General features: G+C 43.6%; 1 pseudogene; it reads left to right on the top strand.

Annotated features, from left to right (window-relative positions):
• Positions 1-4,953: 4,953 nt before the first annotated feature.
• On the top strand, positions 4,954-20,904 carry LOC139479609 (uncharacterized; annotated as a pseudogene).
• The last annotated feature ends 2,085 nt before the right edge of the window (positions 20,905-22,989 follow it).

Genomic DNA, 22,989 nt, shown 5'->3' with positions numbered 1-22,989 from the left:
AAGTAATGCTAACGACGAATAACCAGTATTGAGGAGGTAAAAATGTATGGAATAATAAAAACTACTATGTTTTAATGTAATTATAATATAATGTCCTATTAAGAAGATTAAGAATATCCGACTGATGATACCCTTTTCTGTAACTTGATTGTAAAATTAGGTCCCTTTAGGTAACTTGTGAAACCTTCCGGTATTGTGACTGATTTTCACAAAGAGAAGCAACTGTTGCGACGTCTTAATTAGTGAGTGAGTGAGTTAGTGAGTGAGTTAGTGAGTGAGTGAGTGAGTGAGTGAGTGAGTGAGTGAGTGAGTTTGGTTTAACGCCGCGTTTAACATTATTCCAGATATAGCACGGCGTGTCAGCTTAATGTTGGAGGAAAGCCCGAACCGGGATTCGAACCCACAATCAAAGGTTTCTGGCGTGCCCAAGGGACGCAACTCTGCAAAGCGAATCGCGGCTCCTTAGACGACTGGGCCACCCGTGGACACACCAGGACACACATTGCGTGTAGCTACATAAGGCGTGGGTTCCGATGAGACACCGTCAACAGGACACACATTGTGTGTAGCTACATAAGGCGCGGGTTACGAGGGCCACCATCAACCAGGGCACACATTGTGTGTAGCTTAATAAGGCGCAGGTTCCGATGAGACACCATCAACCAGGACACACATTGTGTGTAGCTACATAAGGCGCGGGTTACGAGGGCCACCATCAACCAGGACACACATTGTGTGTAGCTACATAAGGCGCGGGTTACGAGGGCCACCATCAACCAGGACACACATTGTGTGTAGCTTAATAAGACGCGGGTTACGAGGGCCACCATCAACCAGGACACACATTGTGTGTAGCTATATAAGACGCGGGTTACAAGAGCCACCATCAACCAGGACACACATTGTGTGTAGCTACATAAGACGCGGGTTACGAGGGCCACCATCAACCAGGACACACATTGTGTGTAACTACATAAGGCGCGGGCTACGGTTGGCACCATCAACCAGGACACACATTGTGTGTAGCTACATAAGGCGCGGGTTTCGAGGGCCACCATCAACCAGGACACATATTGTGTGTAGCTACACAAAGCACGGGTTCCGATGAGACACCGTCAACCAGGACACACATTGTGTGTAGCTACATAAGGTGCGGGTTACGAGGGCCACCATCAACCAGGACACACATTGTGTGTAGCTACATAAGGCGCGGGTTACGAGGGCCACCATCAACCAGGACACACATTCTGACAACCCGATCCTCAGCTTTCAGCTCTCACTACAAACATGAGATACAGGGAAACTTTTCTGCCACTGAATTCCTTTGCAATGGTAATCGGTTTCTAAAGTCTTTGACACCTTTGTTACAGGGAAGTAGCTCATTTCATGCCCAATAAAGGATGCACCCTCAGCATCATAAAAGCTGTGAAAACCTTTACAACACAAACTTCTGTTCGTCAAGCTAATGCATGGTCAATATTTCCGCATCATAATGCTGTCAAATGCAGAAGGGGAAACTATCATTACAGCTAAATACTGTATTTTGGACAAAGATGACTAGTCCTCGGGAATGTATGCACGGAAGGTGAAACGCTGGCTCTGTTACAGATGAAGCAGTCACAAGGTACTCGTAGTTCACGTCTCTACTGCTGAAGCTGATGAAGGTAGTGCTCCATCTTTGTTTCATACATGGACATTTGCTCATGGCTTTATGATATCGTCACATTTAGCAATTCATACACACGTAAACCAGTGATAGGTCTTCAGCAACCCATGCTTGCCGTAAAAGGTGATTATGCTTGTCGACTAACGGGATCGGGTGGTCAGGCTCGCTGACTTGGTTGATGCATGTCATCGTATCCGTATTACGCGGATCGATGCTCATGATGTCAATCACTGGAATGTCTGGTCCAGATTCGATTAATTACAGACCGCGGTCATATAGCTGGAATATTGCTGAGTGTGTCGTTAAACAACAAACAAACAAACATAAACACGAGCTTGTGAAAAGTCGGTGTCAATAGACTCTGATTTCAGCAGATATTGTCACTGATTATGGGATGGGTTTGGTCGCTTCAAACAACAGAAGCCAAATGATTTTTCTCGATTTGAGATATGCCACCGTCTGAACATATGCTGTCAAGGTGGTGACAGTCAGTGTCAATGCCGACATACTTCATAATGTCCAAGATTATTGCACTTCTATAGCGACGTGCATGCACGTGTGTGTGTGTGTGGCTGCTTTTACTAGTCCGGACTGATGCCGATTTATAGTGCTAGCTCACTGAGATACCATGCCACAGTTTAACATGAATATCCCACTCAGACACAGTATACTGACTCCGAGTCGACAGTCCTTGTTTTAGCCAAGTACATCTTTTAACGTCTTTTGATATAACGCGGCCGGGTGTTGCTTAAGTGTTTAAGAGGTCGCCTTCTGCCTCAGATATTTCTTTTGAAATGTCCTTCTATGGGACTCATGTTGTGTTTCTTTGTTGTTTAACGCCACACTCAGCAATATTCCATATTAATACGGTCTATGACGGCGGTCTGGAAATAATCGAGTCTGTAGCAGACAATCCAGTCATTGACACCATGAGGATCGATCCACGCAAATGGGATACGATGACATGCATCAACCAAGTCAGTAGAGCCGACAGTCCTTGTTTTAGCCCCTTTATGCCGAGCGCCAGGCAGGGTAACAACAAGTACCATCTTTAAACGTCTATTGGTATAACACAGCCGATGATCGAACCCCGGACCTTCCGCTCTCCTGGTGGACGCTCTACCACTAGACCACGGAGTCGGTCACTTCATAAATAGAGACGTGAGTCTTATTGAAGGAAAACTGCGGGTAATGGGTTGTCGGTGGTTTTATGAGTATATAACTACTGCGGAGTACAATAGAAATTCAACCCAGAAAGTGTATCCATATTATAACGTCGTTCCACAAAGCAGACGGACAAAACTCAGATAAACAACGTACAAATTATAGCATTTGGGATGTTTTCAGGGGTTATCAATTTTTCGTAAATTACCCCGAAAGGACCAGTGACAACCACGGGGACGGCTGAATACCCATCTCTTCATATATACCTATAGTAAGCAACATCGGTTACATTAGGCCGAACGATGTATACAAGTTTAATAAAATAACGTAAATCAACAACAAGCGCACATAACACAAAATTCACCTTAAGTGTTACCATTGAATAAAAAAATGAAATATCGGTCATATCAAATATCATAAAGTGTCACCAGTTTTATGAATAAACGGTTGTATCTAAATCTTATAGTTCACGCTCAAATATTTCAAATGTTGCCTTGTTGCTTGCAATGAACGAGAATATGCATTTTATAACTAATTAGATAATACTCGGAAATCCTAGCCGGGGTAGCTCTTTTCTGATGATATGCCCTACAAGCGTTTGTATGAGGCGGACGGATATTTGAATTTTCCTGGTATGACTAACCCATTTGTGTTCCCTGCTTAACATGTGGATGTTTGAATGCTTTGCTGTGGTTAATACTTGTATCATTGCAATGATGTGTACGTGCCATGGTAAAGGTACTTCCTTGTTTGAGTAACCCAGCGGTAGAGTGTTCGCTCATCAAGCCGGCCAGGGTTCGATCCCCATACGAGGGCTCGTCAAAGAGTTAAACAAACTTTATTATGGGCCATATCCAAGGTGGGCTAGTTAATGTAGTACATTGTTTGGGTAGTTCATTGCAAGTGTATTTGGTCTCTTGTGGCCCTTTGTATATGTGACACCAAGTTGAACGTGGTAGGGCTCCAATTGGACACAGAAATGGAAAAGAACGAGTACGGAGCTGTCAAGTTTTTGACTTTAGAGAAAAGTACTCCCTAAGAAATTCATGACTGCAAGTCACAAGTGTATGAGGATACGTGTCCTAGCTATCCAACTGTTGAGCGTTATGTTTAAGGCTGGGAGAACAAGCCTTGATAATGATCCCAGGTCTCGTCCCTCAACTTCCATCCATGAAGATTCAATCAAGGAGATAGAAAACATATGCTGTCAGATAGACGTATTACAATTGCTTAACTTAAGGAAGACACAGGTCTAAACCATAGATCCACTGAAAACTAATATTCATGAACATTTACAGAAGAATAAGATATCTACTCGTTGGGTGACAAAGTTTCAAAATTCTGATCTTGAGGCAAAAAGAACTGACATTACGAGAGACAATTTAGAGCCTATTGGATTTTGTCAAATTCAAATAAAGATTAGTAACGAGTGATGAAACATGGGTTTACCAATTCGAACCCGAGTCAAAACGTCAATCTATGGAAGAGCACCATCCTACTTCTCCGGCACCAAAGAAACTAAAGTCTTCAAGATCAGTGAAGGTTATGGCTACTGTATTCTGGGATGCAAATGGTGTGATCCTTGTTGATTACTTAGAAAGTCAAAAGACGATTACCGGTGCCTACTAGGCTGATTTGGCTCATCGCCTGAGAGATTATATTAAAGAAAATCTACGAGAGATGCTGACTGCTGGAGTTCTACTACTTCATGACAATGCCTCTTCTCACACCTCTCGACTTGCAAAGGCTGCTGTGCGACAATGTGGGTTCGAAAACACTTTCACAATTGTTGGTTTTGTTAGAACTATTGACCAGCCTTCAAAGACACTACATACACACTGGTCATTTTATTGCGTTACAGACTTGGCACAAGCAGACAAGATGGTACGTTTTCTTAGTTATGGGCCAGTCGTCAATCTATAAACACCGCCCAAATCTGTATTAGGTTTCCCATAGGAAAGCACCGATACACTTGACTGTGTGACTCTGTTGCAGGTAACCTGACGCCTGTACCCCTCCCCTCTCCAGCATACAGTGTATAAGCTGCTGTGGAGACAAGGCCGTACATGGACCATCCCTGTATTGTTTATCATCCAGGTCAACGCCGTGTCCATTGGGATAGAATGCAGGTCACGTGGCTCTCTACCTTGTCCGCTGTAATCATCCTGATTGGTCCAAGGGTCCTATGCAGTAAGGTTTAATAAAGTAATATACTGTACTTGAGTGAGTGCGTGAATATGGTTTTACGCTGCTTTTAGCAAAAGTCCAGCAATATCACGGCGGGGACACCAGAAATGGGCTTCACACATTGTACCCATATCGGGATTCGAACCTGGGTCTTCGGCGTGACGAGCGAACACTTGAACCACTAGGCTACCCAACCGTCCCTACTGTACTTGAAATTAGCTGGCCAGCAAAAGCAAGTATACACTAATGTGGGTTTTAGGGTGGCAATAATTATACAAACAAGAAATGGTTATTCGATGGTGATGTATTTGATACAGGCATCAGAGGCCATACTGCATACATTGCATCAGGTGAGGTGAGGTGAAATGGGGTTTAACGTCGCGTCCATGATTATTGCACTTATAAAGCGACGTGCATGCACGTGTATGTATGTGTGTGTGTGTGTCTGCTTGTACTAGTCCGGACTGATGCCGATTTATAGTGCCAGCACACTGAGATACCATGCCACAGTTTAACATGAATACCCCACTACTGACTCCGAGCCGACCAGTCCTTGTTTTAGCCCCTTAATGCCGAGCGCCAAGTACTATCTTTTAACGTCTTTTGGTATGACGCTGCTGGGGTTCCATCCCCGGACCTTCCGCTGCGGACGCTCTACCATTAAACCACGGAGGCGGTCACATCGTATCAGTGATTGTTTCACAGCAAGTGTCTGTGTTCAGCCTAGTAACGTTTGTAAATTTTAGATTGAATCCAGTTTTCAAGTGAATATTTTCTTTTCCCCGGCATTGTATCTCGACAAGAGTAACTGCTCTGTTTATCTTTAACATTTAGTAAGATATCAGAAACAACAGATTTGATAAGTGTAGAAAGTGTGCATTGTCCAAAGGGCGATAACAGTTACTTTGAATGTATTTTGTTGTATTAAGAAATGTGTTACATTATTTTTAACAATGTATATGTGTATCTATGATTGTTCTACCAATTTATATCACAGCATCCGCAACAAGCATACCATGCAGCAACTGTGATGGTAACAACGTGACCTGTGTTGACGGTGCGTGTCTACCTCGCTGTGTCAATGTGACGTCATCTGGGAAGTGTCTCCAGTGTCTGGACTCCAGGTTCTATGGTAAACAGTGTGAACATGACTGTCCAGACACCTGTCTCAACTCTCGCTGTCAGATGGACAACTCCCGTGTTGTGTGTACAGAGGGATGTGTGGCCGGCAAGAAGGGAGATAACTGTGGCGTGAACTGTCCTACAGCCTGTACACAGTGTAAACGTTATGTTGATGGTTGTACAGGACCGTGTCAGAATCCCCGGTATTACGGTCCACACTGTAGAACACCTTGTTCCCCCAACTGTACAGATGGATGTGATAAAGACACGGGGGAGTGTGACAGCTGTGAGCCAGGTTACACAGGGGACAAGTGTGATGTTACCTGTTCCCCCAACTGTGGGGATGGATGTGACAAAGACACGGGGAGTGTGACAGCTGTGAGCCAGGTTACAGGGGGGAGTACTGTGGCAGCTGTGAGCCAGGTTACACAGGGGACAAGTGCGATGTTCTCTGTCCCTGCAACTGTAGCGTGGGATGTGATAAAGACACGGGGGCGTCAAGTGGTAAGTTGTAATCTACGAAAGCCCATTACGACTATATTAGCATTTTCTTTTTTTTCTCTTTTAAAAGTCGTAATTACCAGAAAAAAATCGTAATTACGACTTTTGTTTTCATAATGACGACTTTATTCTCGTAATTACGAGTTTTGAAAAGGCGTAATTACGGCTTTTAAAAGAGAAAATAATAAAATACCAATATGGTCCTAACGGGCTTTCGTAGTAATCGCTAATATGAATGTTATCATTTTAGCTTATTGTAGTTGGTAGTACACTTCTGTGCATCATACGTATAATTACCGCTGTTTCTATGAATGAGCTACATATTCACAACAAGTGTGACGGCATCAGGCGGTTCACACGGGGGTTACTGGCGAGGGTGGTTGGCGGGTGGGGCGCATTGTGACGGGTGTCGGTGGGTACAGGGTGTTATTGAGGAGTTGTTGAGGAGGGCGTTACGGGGACGTTTTGTGACAGAAGTGCATACTGTGAATGTGATGAGAGCCGGGTGAGTTGTGACAGTTATGGCCGGTTACAGGGATGTATTATGACAGTTACAGCCGGGTTACAAGGATGTATTGTGAGATGTAAAGTCGGGTTACAGAGATGTATTGTGAAATGTAAAGTCGGGTTACAGAGATGTATTGTGACAGTTACAGCCGGGTAACATGGATGTATTGTGAGATGTAAAGTTGGGTTACAGAGATGTATGGTGACAGTTACAGCCGGGTTACATGGATGTATCGTGAGATGTAAAGTCGGGTTACAGGGATGTATTGTGAGATGTAAAGTCGGGTTACAGGGATGTATTATGACAGTTATGGTCGGTTCACATGGATGTATTGTAACAGTTATGGTCGGTTACAGGGATGTATTATGACAGTTACAGCCGGGTTACAAGGATGTATTGTGAGATGTAAAGTCGGGTTACAGAGATGTATTGTGAGATGTAAAGTCGGGTTACAGAGATGTATTGTGACAGTTACAGCTGGGTAACATGGATGTATTGTGAGATGTAAACTCGGGTTACAGAGATGTATTGTGACAGTTACAGCCGGGTTACATGGATGTATTGTGAGATGTAAAGTCGGGTTATAGGGATGTATTGTGAGATGTAAACTCGGGTTACAGAGATGTATTGTGACAGTTACAGCCGGGTAACATGGATGTATTGTGAGATGTAAAGTCGGGTTACAGAGATGTATGGTGACAGTTACAGCCGGGTTACATGGATGTATTGTGAGATGTAAAGTCGGGTTACAGGGATGTATTGTGAGATGTAAAGTCGGGTTACAGGGATGTATTATGACAGTTATGGTCGGTTCACAGGGATGTATTGTGCCAGATATAGCCGGGTAACAGGGATGTATTGTGGCATTTTAAGTTGAGTTACAGAAATATATTGTAACAGTCACAGTCGGGTTACATGGATGTATCGTGACAGTGATAGTCGGGTTACACGGATGTATTGTGACAGTGATGGTCGGGTTACAGGGATGTATCGTGACAGTGATGGTCGGGTTACAGGGATGTATTGTGACAGTGATGGTCGGGTTACAGGGATGTATCGTGACAGTGATAGTCGGGTTACAGGGATGTATTTTGACAGTGATGGTCGGGTTACAGGGATGCATTGTGACAGTGATAGTCGGGTTACAGGGATGTATTGTGACAGTGATAGTCGGGTTACATGGATGTATCGTGACAGTCACAGTCGGGTTACACGCATGTATTGTGACAGTGATGGTCGGGTTACATGGATGTATTGTGACAGTTATAGTCGGGTTACAGGGATGCATTGTGACAGTGATGGTCGGGTTACAGGGATGTATTGTGACAGTGATAGTCGGGTTACATGGATGTATCGTGACAGTCACAGTCGGGTTACAGGGATGTATTGTGACACTCACAGTCGGGTTACATGGATGTATCGTTACAGTCACAGTCGGGTTACATGGATGTATTGTGACAGTGATGGTTGGGTTACAGGAATGTATCGTGACAGTGATAGTCGGGTTACACGGATGTATTGTGACAGTGATGGTCGGGTTACAGGGATGTATCGTGACAGTGATGGTCGGGTTACAGGGATGTATTGTGACAGTGATGGTCGGGTTACAGGGATGTATCGTGACAGTGATAGTCGGGTTACAGGGATGTATTGTGACAGTGATGGTCGGGTTACAGGGGTGCATTGTGACAGTGATAGTCGGGTTACAGGGATGTATTGTGACAGTGATGGTCGGGTTACAGGGATGTATCGTGACAGTGATAGTCGGGTTACACGAATGTATTGTGACAGTGATGGTCGGGTTACAGGGATGTATCGTGACAGTGATGGTCGGGTTACAGGGATGTATTGTGACAGTGATGGTCGGGTTACAGGGATGTATCGTGACAGTGATAGTCGGGTTACAGGGATGTATTTTGACAGTGATGGTCGGGTTACAGGGATGCATTGTGACAGTGATAGTCGGGTTACAGGGATGTATTGTGACAGTGATAGTCGGGTTACATGGATGTATCGTGACAGTCACAGTCGGGTTACACGCATGTATTGTGACAGTGATGGTCGGGTTACAGGGATGTATTGTGACAGTGATGGTCGGGTTACATGGATGTATTGTGACAGTCACAGTCGGGTTACAGGGATGTATTGTGACAATCACAGTCGGGTTACAGAGCTGTATCGTGACAGTAATAGTCGGGTTACAGGGATGTATTGTCATAGTTTTAGTCGGGTTACAAGGATGTATTATGACAGTGATAGTCGGGTTACAGGGATGTATCGTGACAGTCACAGTCGGGTTACAGAGATGTTTCGTGACAGTGATGGTCGGGCTACAGGGATGCATTGTGTCGGGATACAGACTCAAGACATTGACTGGCAGTTCGATGATTAGAAAGAATGCCAGCGTCCCAACTTTACAATTAAATTCATATGACATTGTTGTACATGTAGTAGGGCGTGGAGTCGTCCCACAGATGACATCCTTACCTTGTCAGCTTGCTGGCGGGGTTAACCTCTTTGGTCATGTGGACAAGGCATCCGACCTCGGATCAGAAGGTCCGTGGTTCGAACCCCATCACGGGACTCGGAAATTTTATGGCCGCTACATTGGAGCCCAACGTGGGGCTGAGCATGTTCATATTAAATTTGAGCAAAATAAGCATCAGTACGTGCCTTCCGTTGACGAGGGAGTATGTAGCAGGGCGTGGAGTCGTCCCACAGATGACATCCTTACCTTGTCAGCTTGCTGACGGGGTTAACCTCTTTGGTCATGTGGACAAGGCGTCCGACCTCTGATCAGAAGGTCAGTGCTTCGAATCCCACCACGGGACTCCAAAATTGTATGGCCGCTACATACACAACAGACCAGTGATCCTTCATTGCACAATATGGAGTGGGGTTCGGTCGGTCATAATGACACCTGTCAACTGTCATGAGATTTCAGCTTGACATTGGCTTGAGGTTCATTTCGACGTTCATTTTTATGGCCGCTACATACACAACAATCGAATCCACTGATTTCTCCGTAAAGTCGACTGCATTTAACGCTGTGTACCGCCAACTCGTCGTAAATACTTTCCAAATATTTTCATGTTTCTAATCCAGGTGCTCACGAGATTTGATGCACTTCGCGAAGTAAAACCCGTTTGATCACAATATAGCTTTTGAACAGATCGCCTTGACTGGGCGCCGCCATTTTGTTTGAAGCAAATGCAAATGATACGAGAGGTGGAATTTTATTGTCATTAGGAGGGACATAGAACGGACATAACTCGTAATAGCCACTGGTGACGCTACGATCGATATTTTCCAAATCTTGTCATGTTTATTATCAAGGTGCTCAAGTAATTTGTGAGGTAGGACTTGTTTAGTTACACTATAGATCTTGGCTATCGATCAGATGGTCTTGACTGGGAGCCGCCATTTTGTTTGAAGTGATATAAGATTTGGACTCGGATTGGACAATAGGAGGGAAATACAAGGGACAGAACTCGTAATAGCCGATCGAGTCACGAATTTCACGAAATTCACGAAAATCCAGCAAGTTGGGCGAGGATAGGAACTTGACTTTTATAGTCAGTTAGCTCCCTGGCCTCGGGAAGATGTTAAAGGAATATGTTCAAACTAAATGCGATAGCCCAAACGATTAACATTTAATAGTATTACTTGCATATACAATGTAACAACCACACAGACGCAGACACATGTACACACTTACACAGACGCAGACACACACATGCTCACACATACACACAAACGCAGATACATACATATATTCACACATACACACAGATGCAGAAATACACATACACAGACAAACGCAGACATACACAGGTAGACAAACACAAACGCAGACACACACACATACGCAGACACACACAAATTTATTTTGCCATTGTCTTCCAAAGCGTTTGAGTCAATATATTTAGATACTGAATCACTGTTTAAATGACCAGCAGACAGCCACAGGTGTTAGCGAGAGGCCAATATATACGAGATATATTTGTGCATGTATTCTGTGACTTGATCATGACCATCTAACCGGTATGTAATGAACACGTTTGTTTCAGCCACAGGAGCCAAAGCTGGAGCCACGTTTGTTGTACTTGCCGCCATCGCCATCCTCATCCTCGTTGTCATCGTGTACAGAAGGTGCGCAGTTCATTGTATTCGTGTATACTCCGAGACTCCAGTTAAAGAATACCACGTCCATAAGCAGAATAACATTAATAAAAGCCTTATTGGATGCTTTACCGATCACCCATTCGTGACCAACTCGTGTTATTCCGGGACAATCCGAATAGCGACTCGTTCCCCTCTCATGGCCATTTTTGCGACCGGGTTCCGTCTCAGCGCAAACGGGCATACCTAAAACAATTGTCAACTCGTTGCTTATTGGTTCACATATATTTCCCCATATATTATATATATTTCAGATGCAATTTAAAGCACATCTGGACATGCGGAGTTATACAGTATGATTGAACACATTTAACTGTGTCATGGGTATATTTTTAGATGCAAGACATATGTAAAATCAAAAATTATTTCTGGGGGATTCTTTGACGAAGAACTTGAAATCATACGCGGATACTGATTGGTTTGTCGTATTTTCGCACATTATATTCATCGATAGAGGGATGAGTCTTCTTGAAGGATACGGAAAAGGGCGAGTGGTGGCGAATGACCGTTTACCGTCAAGGCGACATAAAGTAGGGAACATGTTATTAAGGGTATGTCTTTCCATGTTGGTCCCTGAAACCATTTATGGAACTTTTATCGTCAGCCCGATGCGTGTCACGTTCAACAGGACCCACCCCGCAACGAAGAAGGGATCACGCTTTACGTTGTCTTGTTTATTTATCATCTACGCCCATCTTGCGGATTTCACGACATGTATAATAATACCACGTGCCTTTTTTTTCAAACAAAGGCGACGCAAAGGAAGACAGCAGAACCAAAACGGAACTCCTAATCCAACTTACACATCGTGTTCGGGTAGGAATATAGCCAATAGACAATCGATCTAAACTAATCAATATGGTGTAAGTATGACTTTTGAGAGTTCCGTATACCTTATTTTGACCCAATCAAAGGATCTTGTCACCAAAGGTATAAAATGTATCTAATAAAACAATTTGTGCAAAATTTAATTTCCCACCATGTTCGAGGTCCAATTGAACAAAATACATTAAACTACGGTTATAACAAACTCAAATTTTAGTTTGTAATAACCGTAGTTCTTTACACGCATATATACAGCATAACTACAGCAAAAAGTCGGGACAAAAAGTAAGTTCGTTATATCCGTCAGTTCGTTATAAGCGTGTTCGTTATATACGTAGTTCCATGTATGTGCATGTGGAATATAATTCAGAGCTATGCCTTTTTCATGTGAAGTTTCATCATGGCATATCACTTACATCGACTTCCCTGGCTTCATATTTGGACAGGACAGTGTGACATGTGTCCATTCTCCTGAGTTATGTCACTTCTACGTCCCTCCTATTGACCAATCAGATTCCCTCTCGTATCACTTGCCTTGGCATCAAACAAAATGGCGGCGCCCAATCAAGACGATCTGATCGATAAACAATATCTATATTGTAATAAAACGGGTCTTACCCCGCGAAGTGCATCAGATCACTCGAGCACTTTTATTACGAACATGAAAAGATTTGCAAAATATCTGTCGACGCCCAGTCGACAGTACACATGCTTTGCAAATCCTGCAGTCGACCGAAATCTGTATGTTGAAATCTATGTTGTTTACGAAACATGTGACTAGTTCGTTACGCGATTTTGATTGGACCATGCATAGACTCGTTAATGCAGCCAAAATGTAACTCCGGAATTCCAGCCTAGATCGGCAAGGTTAGAAACTGTACTTTAAAAGTCAGTTAACGCCCTTGCCCCGGGGAGATGACAGGTGTCATGTAACTGGGATTTTACTGCATGCTATGGGTTTTTACTGTTTTCGAAGTTACATACATGTTAATCTGCATGTCTTCGTGACCGGAAAATGTAAGACACATAACGAGACTTAACATTAGGATAAGACGGAAATTCTGCAAACGAATGTATACATGCAACCTAAGTGTGCATTCCGTACATAATAATTATATGTCCATCTTCCAGTCTATACACTAGGCGGGGACATGTGTGATGAGCTGAACGGGGACACGTCGAAGGAGGTCATGGAGGGGGAGTTTAAAGTAGGTATATTTCAAGGTTCTGAATATCATCAACCGTACGGGGGGCACGGGGGGCCCAGTCGTCTAATTGCCGCAGATCTGCTTCCCTTGGGCACGCCAGAAACCTATGATTGTTGGTTCGAATCCCGGTTCGCCCCGATTATGTTTCTAGGTTTGTCAGCACCATACCAGCTCGTTTGTTTCACCGAAGTGGTAAACGCCTGAGACCTGCATCACTTCGGGCTTTCCTCCCACATTGAGCTGACACGCCGTGATATAACTGGAATATTGTTAAAAGCGACGTTAAATCCAACTTACTCACTCACTCAACCGTACGATAAAAAATAATGTGTTGCCATTTGGCGAGTGGGTTGTCTGTGGTTAACGTTGCTAAAATTTGGAGGCTTACGTCCTTGGTGCAAATATGTTTATCAGCAAGGGATCTTAACATAGGATGGATGTGCGATTCGAACCACACACCCGGGTGCCGTTGTACGAAGCGATCTTAGCGCTAAGGTGATCGTTACTCCCATACCATATCATAGACTTACGACAGTCGTAGCGTTAAGGTTGTGTTGTACAACGGCACCTAGGACCTTAAGGTACATACCTGCACATGGAACTCCCTAATATATAGATCGGGGAGTCTCAAACCCGACCAACTTTTGCCAAGTCAATATTCAAGCATTTTTCTCCATGACATATTGCTCTCTGCGGCTGTAAACACTACAAGCTATTATGTTTCTGTTTTAGAAACTGCCTTCTTCAAATATAAAACCAGTAGATTGTGCCTCCTTGGACGAAAACGAAGGGAAGAACAGATACAAAGATATCCTGCCATGTATGTAATTATATATCCTGCTGTACTCTTTTATCAAGAGTCATTTTTCAAAAGAAATTTATACTTACTTTAATCAATCTTAGATAGGTAGAATTTTGCGGTTCGTTATGGAACCTCACTTTGAGTAAATGTTCGAAATTGGAGTTTATGGATATCTATGAATTGCTGAGCCTTTTCGCGAACTCCAGGTGTCATCACCATTTTTTCAGCGATCCATAATTATATATTCACTGTTTGGGCTTCTGCGCCAAATCGGACCTCTGAGAGCGGAAGGTCCGGGGTTCGATCCCCGGCCACGTCATACCAAAATACGCTAAAAGATGGTACTTGTTGTTACCCTGTCTGGCGCTCGGCATTAAGGGGCTAAAAGGCTGGTCGGCTCAGTGTCAGTATACTTTGTCTGAGTGGGGTATTTATGTTAAACTGCGGCATGGTATCTCAGTGAGCTAGCACTATAAATCGGCATCAGTCCGGACTAGTACAAGCAGCCACACAAACACACACACGTACATGCACGTCGCTATATAAGTGTAATAATCTTGGACGCGACGTTAAACCCCATTTCACCTCACCTCACCTCACCTCACCTCACCTCACATCACCTCTGCGCCAAATTGAGACTGTTTTGGTGGATAATCGAGACTGGTCTCTGGCGTTGACGTTTTCAACTTCACATTCAATTTCGAGGTTTAATCATATCTAAAACATACAGATTCACACGGAGTACTTTTCTCTGATGTTGTTCAGCTTTATCACCCTATTTTCGAAATAGTCTCCATGTCACGTGTTCCTTAACAGTAGCATCAAACAGACATGGCGGATAGATATCTGATAAAATGCATGTCCCATTTGCTTGTTACACATGCGTGTCCCACCAGCTGCTATTGTTATCGTCGTTATTGCAGAGAAACAGTTCAATCCTGCCACAAAAACGACATCAGATGTTATTTTTGGTATTTACAGTTGATGCTACACGAGTGCCCCTTGAGATTGAAAATGAAGATGACAGCGACTACATCAACGCCTCCTACATAGATGTAAGTTATGAAGAATTTAGGTTGGTTCTGTCTGGCGCTCGACATTACTCATTAAGGGACTAAAACATGGACTGCTCGGCTCGGAGTCAGTATACTGTGTCTGAATGGGGTAATTATGTTAAACTGTGGCACGGCATCTCAGTGAGCTAGCTCTATAAATCGGCATCAGTGCTGACTAGTACAAGCAGACACGCGCATGCACGTGGCCATATAAGTGCAATAATCTTGGACACAACTTTAAACCAAATTTCCCCTCATCTCACCCACGTGTTACTGGAATGAGTGAGTTCGGCTTAACGCCGCTTTTAACATTATTCCAGTTATATCACGGCGTGTCAGCTTAATGTGGGAGGAAAGCCCACGAGCACGTGTATAGTGCTGACAAACCTAGAAACATAATCGGGGCGAACCGGGATTCGAACCCATAATCATAGGTTTCTGGCGTGTTCAAGGGACGCAACTCTACACAGCGAATCGCGGCGTCTTAGAAGACTGGGCCACCCGTGTCCCCAAGCGTTACTAGGGGTGAAATGAGGAGAAATTGGCTTTAAAGTTTATAGTGATAGCCCACTGAGATACCATGCCACAGTTTAACATGAATACCCTACTCAGACACAGTATACTGACTCCGAGCCGACCAGTCCTTGTTTTAGCCCCTTAATGTCGAGCGCCAGACAGGGTAACAGCAAGTACCATCTTTTAACATCTTATGGTATGACGTGGTCGGGGACCGAACCCCGGACCTTCCGCTCTCCGGGCGGACGCTCTACCACTGGACCACGGGGGCGGTCTGATATTACTGGAATAATGCTAACAGCTCAACAAAACTCGCTTAATAATGTATTGTGAGTTACACAGTTACTCATGGAGATTTTATCCCCCACAGGGATACATGGACCAGACCCGCTATGTTGCAACCCAAGGTACGTGGAGACTTTCATGGGTTTGGTAAACTACTTTCTTCGTCATCTCCACACATATCATAATACTGCCAATGGACATACTCGTGTCTATCCTACTAAGTCGACATTCAAATGGCTTCTTAGTTCAATATGACTATGCCATTACTCATGTCAATCGGAACAGAACAACGAACTCTTATCATTACGGGAATTCTTTTTTCGCTTTTATATGGATATAGTTACGAATTCATTTCAATATTTCTTGCGTTTATGGCCTCATATAAACGTGTTAACAGGTTTTAACGTTTCTAACTCCACAAACGCTAAAACATATTTAAGTCAATTCATTTGAATAAATACGTCAACAATAATAACTTGACAGACTGCTTATTTCACCATTAACACAAAAACCAAAAGTACATAATCGGTGACATCATTTAGCGCAAAAATGCAACACAAGCCCACCTAATTCCATTATCAGCCAATCAAGAATCAAAAGCCCGCCAGTGGGCGTGATTTAATTATTTTTTGGGTGAATTAAAACATAAGGACAGGACAGATTGGTTAACCAATCAAATGCCATGGAATGACATGCAACGTATTTGCTATAGATAGCCTTGAAAACCTTTCTACAGGGCCCTTGGAACACACAAAGAACGACTTCTGGAGGATGATATGGCAGCTGAACACCGCCAAGATTGTCATGGTTACTAACCTCATGGAGTCGGGGAAGGTCAGAATACATTATGTCAGCTTCTTGTAAAAATAATAATAATCAAGATGTCTCCGACCATGAAGTGATGATATCGTCGACGTTCATGTACAAATATATTTTGAACTGCCGATTCAAAAATCTTTACTCGCCATGATGTCATCACATTAGGGATCATGAGCAAATAATAGTACTACTACATTAATAACCCTATATATAAATATATCATGCATTCTCTCAGTTTAAGTGCTACGGGTACTGGCCATTCTGCAGCTCTGAGTCCACGATGTACGGCAGTATAAGTGTTCAGTGCGCGAAAGAGGAAGTCTACGAGACCTACACCCTCCGCTCAATGGCGATCTGGAAGGTAGGTGACCTGAAACACCCGTCCGCTTCCTGGCCATCTGGAAGTTAGGTGGCCCACATCCCCCGCTCCCTGAACACCTAGAAGGTAGGCGACCTACACCCTCCACTCAATGGCGATCTGGAAGTAAGTTGACCTACACCCTCCGCTCCCTGAACACCTAGAAGTTAGGTGACTCACACCCTCCGCCGCGTGGCCTTTATGAACGCAGGTGACCTTTTGGAAGGTTTCTGGCCATATGGGGGTTGGGTGACCTATTTTCTGAGCTCCCTGGACACCTGACCTTCTGGGAGATAGGTGACCTACACCCTCCGCTCCGTGGCCTATTGGGAGGTAGCTGACCTCCGCCATCCGATCCCTGGCAATCTGGATGACAGGTGACCTACACCCTCTGATTCTGACTATCTGCCATATAGTCGTTCGGGCAGCTTCGACCTCCAATCCCTGGCCATATACTCGTTGGGTTACCTACACCTTCCATCCACTGGCCATATAGCAATTGGGTTACCTACAAACTCTACACCCTGGCGATGTAATCGTTGGGTTATCTACGCGCTTCACCCCCTGGTCACATAGTGGTTAGGTTACTTAGACCCTCCATCCCCTGGTTCTATAGTGGTTAGGTTACCTAGACCATCCAACCCCCTGGTCCTATAGTAGGCGGGATAACAACACCCTCCATCCCCTGGTTCTATAGTGGTTAGGTAACCTAGACCCTCCACCCCCTGGTCCTATCGTAGGCGGGATAGCTACACCCTCCACCCCCTGGTCCTATAGTTGGCGGGATAGCAACACCCTCCACCCCCTGGTCCTATAGTAGGCGGGATAGCTACACCCTACAACCCCTGGTCCTATAGTAGGCGGGATAGCTACACCCTCCACCCCCTGGTCTTATAGTAGGCGGGATAGCTACACCCTCCATCCCCTGGTTCTATAGTGGTTAGGTTACCTAGACCCTCCAACCCCTGGTCCTATAGTAGGCGGGATAGCAACACCCTCCACCCCCTGGTCCTATAGTAGGCGGGATAGCTACACCCTCCACACCCTGGTCCTATAGAAGGCGGGATAGCTGCACCCTCCACCCCCTGGTCCTATAGTAAGCGGGATAGTAACACCCTCCACCCCATGGTCCTATAGTAGGCGGGATAGCTACACCCTCCACTCACTAGCCATATAGTACAAATTATACCTACAACCTATGGACCCGCAGATAGCGATGTAATGCAAGTGAGCTCTCTGCACCGGTTGAAGCGTTGCTGTTTTATGTCCTTACAGGAAGGTACAGAGACAAGAGTGATCAAACAGTTCCATTTCACCCAGTGGCCCGACCACGGGGTTCCCAGGGACACTACAGCACTATTACACTTCCACAAAGTAGTGAAGGACACGGCACTACCACTGTCAGGGCCATTAGTGGTTCACTGCAGGTAACAGATATTTATTCCAAATATCTATTTCACGTACAATAAGAAAAACGTATGTATCTTATTAGTAGACAAACACAACTTAATCGTTAACGATGACATTGCCCTTAACTTGTGTAGCGGCAGCATATGCTCACATCTGTCGTCAGAATTGGTCACTTGCAATGATTCAAAGTTCTTGAATTAATATATTTGGAATAGTTCTTCTGTCAAATGGAATATGGCATTGACTTTTGTTATCAATATGTACGATCCACACTTTTCACACAGTAATGGATTTGACGAATATGCAGGTTCGGTTTTTGCTGAAGCAATTGATTGCGTTGAATACATGACATTTTTTAATGAAAGCAACTTATTTTAATCTTTGTTAGACGTCTCAGAGCTACTTCTTGCTCCTTTATCAGGTGAATGGTGAAGCAAGAAGGAGCTCTGAAATGTCGCACAAACAATAAAATAAGTTGCTTTCCATTAAAAAGTGTCATGTATTCATGCTCTCCCAACTTCTAAATGCCAATCAAAGTATTCATTGTGTTTCTTGCCCTATGCAGTGCAGGTGTTGGACGGACTGGGACTTTCTTAGCGTTGGACTACTTACTGGACCAGGCGAGGAGCGAGGGCCGAGTCTGTGTCTACAACTGTGTGCAACACTTCCGTAGGAAGAGGATGAAAATGGTTCAGACAAAAGTTAGTTTATTACTAAAAGATTACTAAAATGTCTGACTGAAAGTCCTGCGAACTTATGACATATAGTCTGCCTTAAACAACAGACAAACAAACAAACAGCATCTGCAGGTGTTAATCCCTTATCAGAGAAGGTAATTCGGAATAAGTGAGTGAGTGAGTGAGTGAGTTGGGTTTAACGCCGCTTTTAACATTATTCCAGTAATATCACGTCGTGTCAGCTTAATGTGGGAGGAAAGCCCGAAGTGATGCAGGTCTCAGACGTTTACCACTTCGGTGAAACCCACGAGCACGGGTATGGTGCTGACAAACCTAGAAACATAATCGGGGCGAACCGGGATTCGAACCCACAATCATAGGTTTCTGGCATGTCCAAGGGACGCAACTTTGCACATCGAATCGCGGCGCCTTTGACGACTGGGTCACCCGTACCCCCTAATTCGGAATAAAAATCCTTCGCATGCAATGTTCTTTGTGAAACAAGGAAGAGGTATCAAGAGTGTTTCACGTTTTTATTCACGTTTAAAACCACAACACACCGTTCGAATAATATCACGGGAACCCTTTGACCATATACGTTACACAAGCCTTCTCGCCTGTGACACTGTTGGTACAACCAGAGGTGGAAGGTGACCAATGGTTATGCATGCGGCACACATTGCTGTGACGCCCTTCCACAGGGTCAGGTCAACGGCAGACGGTGTTTTTCTTCCTATTTTTCCTCCTCAAAATATGTTGACCCAAGTGTGCAGAAATTCAGCAGAACTGTTTAGTCTCCACGATCGTTATAAAGTGACTAATATTATTACGTTACTTCTAACAGAAAACAAACGGTCTAAAAATGTTCCAATGTTAATGCTGACAAGGACTTTGGTTAAATTGCTGTCATTGAGGACATTATCAAATGTTGACCATGTGTTTTACGTTGTCCTGACACTATTAATATCGGTTTGGGATCAATATGCATGTTGTATTCCTGAAGTACAACTCTTCAACTTTTTCTGTTTATTAAATTTCGAAAGTTTGAGTTTGTGTGATGTATTTTCAGGAGCAGTATATATTCATACACAGCATTCTCCTGGATGCCTTGCAATGTGAACAGACCTTCACTCGTCCCATGGAACCAGTACACATCCAGTGTGAGACATGCTGGAACCGGCTTAATAATACGCACAGGTGAGTGAGTGAGTGAGTGAGTGAGTGAGTGAGTGAGTGAGTGCTTGAGTGAGTGCGTAAGTGCTTGAGTGAGTGAGTTAGTGAGTAAGTGAATTAAATGCAAAATATTGTACTGTACAGCTGATTTTGATTTTAGGGTCAATATGGACATTTCATCCATTGACAGTGATGAAGAAGATGTCCTGTATGAAAATGTTCCCCATCACTGGGCACGTCAGCTTCAACAAAGAAGTGGAGATGCGGCCTCTCTCCCCGACGTCTGTGACGTGGTCTGTGAAACGATGCCCTTGCTGCCTAGTGAAACAGACAAGACAAGCGAGGAGAGGAGCCCGGAAGAGAAGACGGACGACGAGGGAGGAAGGATGAGTTGGGTGTCGCCTCTGTAAGGTACAAGTGACAGGGTACAGGAGACGGGTTACTGAGTGACAAGTCACACCGTTTCGTTCTGCCACATATTCCAGAGTTCCTTGAATACATATTTTGTTCATACTGTGCGTGTGTAGTGATAAGTAGGGCAGTGCATCGTATTGATAAATTTCGTTTAAGGCCATCCATATCGTGTTTCTCATCTACAACCTTAACCAGCAAAAGAGAGGGCGGACGAAATATGATGAAAAAAAGTTGCTGTTTTTTAAAACAAAATAAACTGATGTTGTGTAACTTATTCTATAACATTTTAAAGTTTTGCTATCAGTCTTTAATAATTTATTTGTGACGTAGATCGAGTTACTTTGCTTCAGTAGAGAATATTTAATAAACATAGCTGAAGAAAGATCAATCTCAACTGGTTTTATTATAGACTTCAGTGTGAAGGACTGATTTTTCTGAAGTTGGGGAAAGTGATATTTTCATTGCAGTGAACATAACACTTGATATTTCACTGCAGTAACACGTTGACGGAACTATTGTTATACAAGATTTACCTCCCCTTATATTGTCTCCCTTCTGCGTAAATGTCAAGCCCGTACACAAACTGTTGATGTCCTTTTTACGTTAGTTCCACATTCAACAAAGCAAAATAATGACAGATGGTCTTTAATGGAATTAATATCCCTTCTTTGCCGTTTGTTATTCTCTCGAAAATCTTTCATTATAAATTGTACATTTCTCATTTAACTCGTCAATCGAGACTGCTCGTTTCGCAAAGCGCCATTTTTGTTTCTTGACCAGCGTGTATTCTTTTGCTTCCAACAGCGGTCTCCAAGTTTTCAAGAATATGTTTTGTTGATTTTGTATATAATCATATCTAAATGTATGATAAAGAATTTTCGTGACCCTAAATATTTTTGGATACTTTGTTTATATTTTTTAAGATTCGCAAACACGAAACTACTTTTTAAATCGCAAATACAAGGGATGGTGAACCGTCCCCATGTGAAAGGTAGCGAGAATTAACGTTTTGAGGTTTTACATTTGTGATGAAATATTTTAATATTCCGGTAGATAACTGCACGCAAAGTATATAATAAATAGGATATTCCTTGTGTCTCGTGAAATATCATGTTTCTCTTATCGAGTGACTCGTAAGCCACTCGAGAAAATATCTCCTTTCCGCCGTCACTCGATGAGAGATATATGATATTTCACTCGACACATGAAATATCCTCTATTTATTGCATGAGTGTGCAAAGGAAGTTGTAACTTTTTGTTATCACACCGGGGCTCTTTTTTTCACAGCGGCGGGGGAATTTGATATACGAAAACTTATTGTTACTTCACGTCGGAATGAAAGTTCACAGCGGGTTCGGAGATGGGAATCTCAGACTAAATCCGGACATCATGTAAGCAAACGCGCTTAACAGGATCAATATCCATCGAGTGCATAAGCTGCCAGTTGCGTTCAATGCAATATGTTCATTATTTTGGTGATATAAGCAGTTCTCTATTAAACCTTATTGTACAGATCATGAAGGGTGGATAAATTTTTAACTTTCAATACAATTTGTACATAAATGGTGCTTATCAATGAATTATACCATGTGAATAAATGCTGACAATGAAACTTACATCGATAACTCCAGTTGAGGTGAGGTGAAATGGGGTTTAACGTCGCGTCCAAGAATTATTGCACTTATATAGCGACGTGCATGTACGTGTGTGGCTGCTGGTACTAGTCCGGACTGATGCCAATTTATAGTGCTAGCTCACTGAGATACCATGCCGCAGTTTAACATGAATACCCCACTCAGACACAGTATACTGACTCCGAGCCGACCAGTCCTTGTGTTAGCCCTTTAATGCCGAGCGCCAGACAGGGTAACAAGTACTATTTTTAACGTTTTTTGGTATGACGCGGCCGGGGATCGAACCCCGGACCTTCCGCTGTCCGGTCGGACGCTCTACCACTAGACCACGGAGGCGGTCCGATAACTCCAAATCACATTTAATGTACAGCGTTTATTCATACCTATGAACGTTTTTTACGGTTTTTTTAATATTAACCATGCTATCATGTTAGTTGTGTTGAATTTGGTTAATCGTGATCATTTGCTATTATGTGTTATTAT

This window comes from Haliotis cracherodii, unplaced genomic scaffold, assembly GCF_022045235.1.
Source record: "Haliotis cracherodii isolate W230 unplaced genomic scaffold, xgHalCrac1.p SCAF_4, whole genome shotgun sequence".
NCBI lineage: Eukaryota > Metazoa > Mollusca > Gastropoda > Lepetellida > Haliotidae > Haliotis > Haliotis cracherodii.
The sequence above is the reverse complement of the archived record's forward strand: the minus strand, read 5'-3'. Positions and strand labels throughout refer to the sequence as shown.